The following is a 10,232-nucleotide window of genomic DNA, read 5'->3' as shown; positions in this document are numbered from 1 at the left end:
GTGACCTGTGACATCACGGCCGCCACACTATAGCACTGACTACAGACGTGACCTGTGACATCACGGCCGCCACATTATAGCACTGACTACAAACAAGACCTGTGACATCACAGCCGCCAAACTATAGCACTGACTACAGACGTGATCTGTGACATCACAGCCACCACACTATAGCACTGACTACAGATGTGACCTGTGACATCACATCCGCCACACTATAGCACTGACTACAGAAGTGACCTGTGACATCACAGAGCCGCCACACTATAGCACTGACTACAGATGTGACCCGTGACATCACGGCCGCCACACTATAGTACTGACTACAGACGTGAACTGTGACATCACATCCGCCACACTATAGCACTGACTACAGAAGTGACCTGTGACATCACAGAGCCGCCACACTATAGCACTTACTACAGATGTGACCCGTGACATCACGGCCGCCACACTATAGCACTGACTACAGACATGACCTGTGACATCATGCCGCCACATTATAGCACTGACTACAGACGTGACCTGTGACATCACGGCCGCCACACTATAGCACTGACTACAGGCGTGCTCTGTGACATCACAGCCGCCACACTATAACATTGTCTGCAGACGTGACCTGTGACATCACAGAGCCGCCACACTATAACACTGACTACAGACATGACCTGTGACATCACAACCACCAGACTATAGCACTAACTACAGACGTAATCTATGACATCACGGCCGCCACACTATAGCACTGACTACAGACGTGACCTGTGACATCACAGCCGCCACACTATAGCACTGACTACAGACGTGACCTGTGACATCACAGCCGCCACACTATAGCACTGACTACAGACGTGACCTGTGACATCACAGCCGCCACACTATAGCACTGACTACAGACGTGATCTGTGACATCACACCAAAGCCGCCACACTATACCACTGACTACAGACGTGACCTGTGACATCACAGCCGCCACACTATAGTACTGACTACAGATGTGACCTGTGACATCACGGCCGCCACACTATAGCACTGACTACAGATGTGACCTGTGACATCACGGCCGCCACACTATAGCACTGACTACAGACGTGACCTGTGACATCATGCCGCCACATTATAGCACTGACTACAGACGTGACCTGTGACATCACGGCCGCCACACTATAGCACTGACAACAGACGTGACCTGTGACATCACAGCCGCCACACTATAGCACTGACTACAGACGTGACCTGTGACATCATGCCGCCACATTATAGCACTGACTACAGATGTGACCTGTGACATCACAGCCGCTACACTATAGCACTGACTACAGACGTGACCTGTGACATCACGCCGCCACACAATAGCACTGACTATAGATGTGATCTGTGACATCACACCACAGCCGCCACACTATAGCACTGACTACAGATGTGACCTGTGACATCACAGCCGCCACACTATAGCACTGACTACAGGCGTGCTCTGTGACATCACAGCCGCCACACTATAACATTGTCTGCAGACGTGACCTGTGACATCACAGCCGCCACATTATAGCACTAACTACAGGCGTGCTCTGTGACATCACAGCCGCCACACTATAACATTGTCTGCAGACGTGACCTGTGACATCACAGAGCCGCCACACTATAACACTGACTACAGAGGTGACCTGTGACATCACAGAGCCGCCACACTATAGCACTGACTACAGACGTGACCTGTGACATCACAGCCGCCACACTATAGCATTGACTACAGAAGTGACCTGTGACATCACAGCCGCCACACTATAGCACTGACTACAGACGTGGCCTGTAACATCACGGCTGCCACATTATAACATTGTCTGCAGACGTGACCTGTGACATCACGGCTGCCATACTATAGCACTGACTATAGATGTGACCTGTGACATCACATCCGCCACACTATACCACTGACTACAGAAGTGACCTGTGACATCACAGAGCCGCCACACTATAGCACTGACTACAGACGTGACCTGTGACATCACAGCCGCCACACTATAGCACTGACTACAGAAGTGACCTGTGACATCACGGCCGCTACACTATAGCACTGACTACAGACGTGACCTGTGACATCAGGTCCGCCACACTATAGCACTGACTACAGACGTGACCTGTGACATCACAGCCACCAGACTATAGCACTGACTACAGACGTGACCTCTGACATCACAGCTGCCACACTATAGCACTGACTACAGACGTGACCTGTGACATCACGGCAGCCAAACTATAGCACTGACTACAGACGTGACCTGTGACATCACGGCCGCCACACTATAGCACTGACTACAGACGTGACCTGTGACATCACGGCAGCCAAACTATAACACTGACTACAGACGTGACCTGTGACATCACGGCTGCCACACTATAGCACTGACTACAGATGTGACCTGTGACATCACGGCTGCCACACTATAGCAGTGACTACAGATGTGACCTGTGACACCACAGCCGCCACACTATAGCACTGACTACAGATGTGACCTGTGACATCACAGCCGCCACACTATAGTACTGACTACAGATGTGACCTGTGACATCACGGCCGCCACACTATAGCACTGACTACAGATGTGACCTGTGACATCACGGCCGCCACACTATAGCACTGACTACAGACGTGACCTGTGACATCATCCCGCCACATTATAGCACTGACTACAGACGTGACCTGTGACATCACGGCCGCCACACTATAGCACTGACTACAGACGTGACCTGTGACATCACAGCCGCCACACTATAGCACTGACTACAGACGTGACCTGTGACATCATGCCGCCACATTATAGCACTGACTACAGATGTGACCTGTGACATCACAGCCGCCACACTATAGCACTAACTACAGACGTGACCTGTGACATCACGCCGCCACACTATAGCACTGACTACAGATGTGATCTGTGACATCACACCACAGCCGCCACACTATAGCACTAACTACAGACGTGACCTGTGACATCACAGCCGCCACACTATAGCACTGACTACAGACGTGACCTGTGACATCATGCCGCCACATTATAGCACTGACTACAGGCGTGCTCTGTGACATCACTGCCGCCACACTATAGCACTGACTACAGACGTGACCTGTGACATCACGGCCGCCACACTATAGCACTGACTACAGACGTGACCTGTGACATCACAGCCGCCACACTATAGCACTGACTACAGACGTGTCCTGTGACATCATGCCGCCACATTATAGCACTGACTACAGATGTGACCGGTGACATCACAGCCGCCACACTATAGCACTGACTACAGACGTGACCTGTGACATCACGCCGCCACACTATAGCACTGACTACAGATGTGATCTGTGACATCACACCACAGCCGCCACACTATAGCACTTACTACAGATGTGACTTGTGACATCACAGCCGCCACACTATAGCACTGACTACAGGCGTGCTCTGTGACATCACAGCCGCCACACTATAACACTGTCTGCAGACGTGACCTGTGACATCACAGCCGCCACATTACAGCACTGACTACAGGCGTGCTCTGTGACATCACAGCCGCCACACTATAACATTGTCTGCAGACGTGACCTGTGACATCACAGAGCCGCCACACTATAACACTGACTACAGACATGACCTGTGACATCACAACCACCAGACTATAGCACTAACTACAGACGTGATCTATGACATCACGGCCGCCACACTATAGCACTGACTACAGATGTGACCTGTGATATCACGGCCGCCACATTATGGCACTGACTACAGACGTGGCCTGTAACATCACGGCCGCCACATTATAACATTGTCTGCAGACGTGACCTGTGACATCACGGCTGCCATACTATAGCACTGACTATAGATGTGACCTGTGACATCACATCCGCCACACTATACCACTGACTACAGAAGTGACCTGTGATATCACAGAGCCGCCACACTATAGCACTGACTACAGACGTGACCTGTGACATCACGGCCGCCACACTATAGCACTGACTACAGATGTGACCTGTGACATCACGGCCGCCACACTATAGCACTGACTACAGGCGTGACCTGTGACATCACGGCCGCCACACTATAGCACTGACTACAGACGTGACCTGTGACATCACAGCCGCCACACTATAGCACTGACTACAGACGTGACCTGTGACATCATGCCGCCACATTATAGCACTGACTACAGATGTGACCTGTGACATCACAGCCGCCACACTATAGCACTGACTACAGACGTGACCTGTGACATCACGCCGCCACACTATAGCACTGACTACAGATGTGATCTGTGACATCACACCACAGCCGCCACACTATAGCACTGACTACAGATGTGATCTGTGACATCACAGCCGCCTCACTATAGCACTGACTACAGGCGTGCTCTGTGACATCACAGCCGCCACACTATAACATTGTCTGCAGACGTGACCTGTGACATCACAGCCGCCAGATTATAGCACTGACTACAGGCGTGCTCTGTGACATCACAGCCGCCACACTATAACATTGTCTGCAGACGTGACCTGTGACATCACAGAGCCGCCACACTATAACACTGACTACAGACATGACCTGTGACATCACAACCACCAGACTATAGCACTAACTACAGACGTGATCTATGACATCACGGCCGCCACACTATAGCACTGACTACAGATGTGACCTGTGATATCACGGCCGCCACATTATGGCACTGACTAAAGACGTGGCCTGTAACATCACGGCCGCCACATTATAACATTGTCTGCAGACGTGACCTGTGACATCACGGCTGCCATACTATAGCACTGACTATAGATGTGACCTGTGACATCACATCCGCCACACTATACCACTGACTACAGAAGTGACCTGTGACATCACAGAGCCGCCACACTATAGCACTGACTACAGACGTGACCTGTGACATCACAGCCACCACACTATAGCATTGACTACAGAAGTGACCTGTGACATCACAGCCGCCACACTATAGCATTGACTACAGACGTGGCCTGTAACATCACGGCCGCCACATTATAACGTCTGCAGACGTGACCTGTGACATCACGGCTGCCATACTATAGCACTGACTATAGATGTGACCTGTGACATCACAAATGCTACACTATACCACTGACTACAGAAGTGACCTGTGACATCACAGAGCCGCCACACTATAGCACTGACTACAGACGTGACCTGTGACATCACAGCCGCCACACTATAGCACTGACTACAGAAGTGACCTATGACATCACGGCCGCTACACTATAGCACTGACTACAGACGTGACCTGTGACATCAGGGCCGCCACACTATAGCACTGACTACAGACGTGACCTGTGACATCACAGCCACCAGACTATAGCACTGACTACAGACGTGACCTGTGACATCACAACCGCCACACTATAGCACTGACTACAGACGTGACCTGTGACATCACGGCAGCCAAACTATAGCACTGACTACAGATGTGACCTGTGACATCACGGCCACCACACTATAGCACTGACTACAGACGTGACCTGTGACATCACGGCAGCCAAACTATAACACTGACTACAGACGTGACCTGTGACATCACGGTTGCCACACTATAGCACTGACTACAGATGTGACCTGTGACATCACGGCTGCCACACTATAGCAGTGACTACAGATGTGACCTGTGACACCACAGCCCCCACACTATAGCACTGACTACAGACGTGACCTGTGACATCACAGCCGCCACACTATAGCACTGACTACAGATGTGACCTGTGACATCACGGCCGCCACACTATAGCACTGACTACAGATGTGACCTGTGACATCACGGCCGCCACACTATAGCACTGACTACAGACGTGACCTGTGACATCATGCCGCCACATTATAGCACTGACTACAGACGTGACCTGTGACATCACGGCCGCCACACTATAGCACTGACTACAGACGTGACCTGTGACATCACATCCGCCACACTATAGCACTGACTACAGACGTGACCTGTGACATCATGCCGCCACATTATAGCACTGACTACAGATGTGACCTGTGACATCACAGCCGCCACACTATAGCACTGACTACAGACGTGACCTGTGGCATCACGCCGCCACACTATAGCACTGACTACAGATGTGATCTGTGACATCACACCACAGCCGCCACACTATAGCACTGACTACAGATGTGACCTGTGACATCACAGCCGCCACATTATAGCACTGACTACAGGCGTGCTCTGTGACATCACAGCCGCCACACTATAGCACTGACTACAGGCGTGCTCTGTGACATCACAGCCGCCACACTATAACATTGTCTGCAGACGTGACCTGTGACATCACAGCCGCCACATTATAGCACTGACTACAGGCGTGCTCTGTGACATCACAGCCGCCACACTATAACATTGTCTGCAGACGTGACCTGTGACATCACAGAGCCGCCACACTATAACACTGACTACAGACATGACCTGTGACATCACAACCACCAGACTATAGCACTAACTACAGACGTGATCTATGACATCACGGCCGCCACACTATAGCACTGACTACAGATGTGACCTGTGATATCACGGCCGCCACATTATGGCACTGACTACAGACGTGGCCTGTAACATCACTGCCGCCACATTATAACATTGTCTGCAGACGTGACCTGTGACATCACGGCTGCCATACTATAGCACTGACTATAGATGTGACCTGTGACATCACATCCGCCACACTATACCACTGACTACAGAAGTGACCTGTGACATCACAGAGCCGCCACACTATAGCACTGACTACAGACGTGACCTGTGACATCACAGCCGCCACACTATAGCATTGACTACAGAAGTGACCTGTGACATCACAGCCGCCACACTATAGCACTGACTACAGACGTGGCCTGTAACATCACGGCCGCCTCATTATAACATTGTCTGCAGACGTGACCTGTGACATCACGGCTGCCATACTATAGCACTGACTATAGATGTGACCTGTGACATCACATCCGCCACACTATACCACTGACTACAGAAGTGACCTGTGACATCACAGAGCCGCCACACTATAGCACTGACTACAGACGTGACCTGTGACATCACGGCCGCTACACTATAGCACTGACTACAGACGTGACCTGTGACATCAGGGCCGCCACACTATAGCACTGACTACAGACGTGACCTGTGACATCACAGCCACCAGACTATAGCACTGACTACAGACGTGACCTGTGACATCACAGCCGCCACACTATAGCACTGACTACAGACGTGACCTGTGACATCACGGCAGCCAAACTATAGCACTGACTACAGACGTGACCTGTGACATCACGGCCGCCACACTATAGCACTGACTACAGACGTGACCTGTGACATCACGGCAGCCAAACTATAACACTGACTACAGACGTGACCTGTGACATCACGGCTGCCACAGTATAGCACTGACTACAGATGTGACCTGTGACATCACGGCTGCCACACTATAGCAGTGACTACAGATGTGACCTGTGACATCACAGCCGCCACACTATAGCACTGACTACAGACGTGACCTGTGACATCACGGCCGCCACACTATAGCACTGACTACAGATGTGACCTGTGACATCACGGCCACCACACTATAACACTGACTACAGAAGTGACCTATGACATCACGGTCGCCACACTATAACACTGACTACAGACGTTGACCTATGACATCACGGCCGCCAGACTATAGCACTAACTACAGATGTGACCTGTGACATCACTTCCACCAGACTATAGCACTGACTACAGACGTGACCTGTGACATCACTTCCGCCACACTATAGCACTGACTACAGATGTGACCTGTGACATCACGGCCACCACACTATAACACTGACTACAGAAGTGACCTGTGACATCACGGCCACCACACTATAACACTGACTACATACGTTGACCTATGACATCACGGCCGCCGGACTATAGCACTAACTACAGATGTGACCTGTGACACCACGGCCGCCACTCTGTAGCACTGACTACAGATGTGAACTGTGACATCACGGCCGCCACACTATAACACTGACTACAGACGTGACCTGTGACATCACGGCCGCCACACTATAGCACTGACTACAGACGTGACCTGTGACATCACTTCCGCCACACTATAGCACTGACTACAGACGTGACCTGTGACATCACTTCCGCCACACTATAACACTGACTACAGATGTGACCTGTGACACCACGGCCGCCACACTTTAACACTGACTACAGACGTGACCTGTGACACCACGGCCGCCACACTATAACACTGACTACAGACGTGACCTGTGACACCACGGCCGCCACACTATATCACTGACTACAGACGTGACCTGTGACATCACGGCCGCCACACTATAGCACTGACTACAGACGTGACCTGTGACATCACGGCCGCCACACTATAGCACTGACTACAGAGGTGACCTGTGACATCACGGGCGCCACACTATAGCACTGACTACAGACGTGACCTGTGACACCACGGCCGCCACACTATAACACTGACTACAGACATGACCTGAGACATCACGGCCGCCACACTATAGCACTGACTACAGACGTGACCGTGTGACATCACGGCCGCCACACTATAGCACTGACTACAGATGTGACCTGTGACACCACGGCCGCCACACTATAACACTGACTACAGATGTGACCTGTGACACCACGGCCGCCACACTATAGCACTGACTACAGACGTGACCTGTGACATCACAGCCGCCACACTATAACACTGACTACAGACGTGACCTGTGACACCACGGCCTCCACACTATAGCACTGACTAAAGACGTGACCTGTGACATCACTTCCGCCACACTATAGCACTGACTACAGACGTGACCTGTGACATCACTTCCGCCACACTATAGCACTGACTACAGATGTGACCTGTAACATCACGGCCACCACACTATAACACTGACTACAGAAGTGACCTATGACATCACGGCCGCCACACCAGAACACTGACTACAGACATTGACCTATGACATCACGGCCGCCAGACTATAGCACTAACTACAGATGTGACCTGTGACACCACGGCCGCCACACTATAGCACTGACTACAGACGTGACCTGTGACATCACTTCCGCCACACTATAGCACTGACTACAGACGTGACCTGTGACATCACTTCCGCCACACTATAGCACTGACTACAGATGTGATCTGTGACATCACGGCCGCCACACTATAACACTGACTACAGACGTGACCTGTGACACCACGGCCGCCACACTATAACACTGACTACAGACGTGACCTGTGACACCACGGCCGCCACACTATAACACTGACTACAGACGTGACCTGTGACATCCCGGCCGCCACACTATAGCACTGACTACAGACGTGACCTGTGACATCACAGCCGCCACACTATAACACTGACTACAGACGTGACCTGTGACACCACGGCCTCCACACTATAGCACTGACTACAGACGTGACCTGTCACACCACGGCCGCCACACTATAGCACTGACTACAGACGTGACGTGTGACATCATGGCCGCTACACTACAGCACTGAATACAGACGTGACCTGTGACATCATGCCGCCACACTATAGCACTGACTACAAACGTGACGTGTGACATCACGGCCGCTACACTACAGCACTGAATACAGACGTGACCTGTGACATCACGGCCGCCACACTATAGCACTGACTAAAGACTAGAGATGAGCAGTTCGGATTCTGTGGAATCCGAACCGCTCAGAACAGTCGGGATCCGAGTCCACCCGAGCCGACTCGGATCCCCACTGCGAGCCCGACGTCAGCGTCCTGACGTCGGATCTTGAGAGATTGTCGAATCCTCGCGAGAGGCGTGAGTTCGCCTCTACATAAGGCGCCAAGTTCCGCGACTCGGCTCCATTTCTCCTGCATGCTCCAAACTGCGCACAACTCTGCATGTGGGCGATCTGGCTGAGGGGGCACACTGAGTTGCTATATAGGGGGCACACTGCACGCTGATGCTGCGCTATACTCTACTAATTAAGTGCTGTGTCCAGAGACTCACAAGTGGCTGTGCTGGTAATGTGACTGTGTATAGGGGACACACTGCACACTGATGTATGCTGCACTACACTCTGCTGATTAAGGCCCTCATTCAGAGCCGCTCGCTAGCGGCAGTACGCTCGTTCCGAGCGATGTTCGCACATCTGCGCATGCGTACGGTTTTTA

Source organism: Taudactylus pleione, unplaced genomic scaffold (assembly GCF_031769625.1).
Source record: "Taudactylus pleione unplaced genomic scaffold, aTauple2 ptg000350l, whole genome shotgun sequence".
Taxonomy (NCBI): domain Eukaryota; kingdom Metazoa; phylum Chordata; class Amphibia; order Anura; family Myobatrachidae; genus Taudactylus; species Taudactylus pleione.
The sequence above is the reverse complement of the archived record's forward strand: the minus strand, read 5'-3'. Positions refer to the sequence as shown.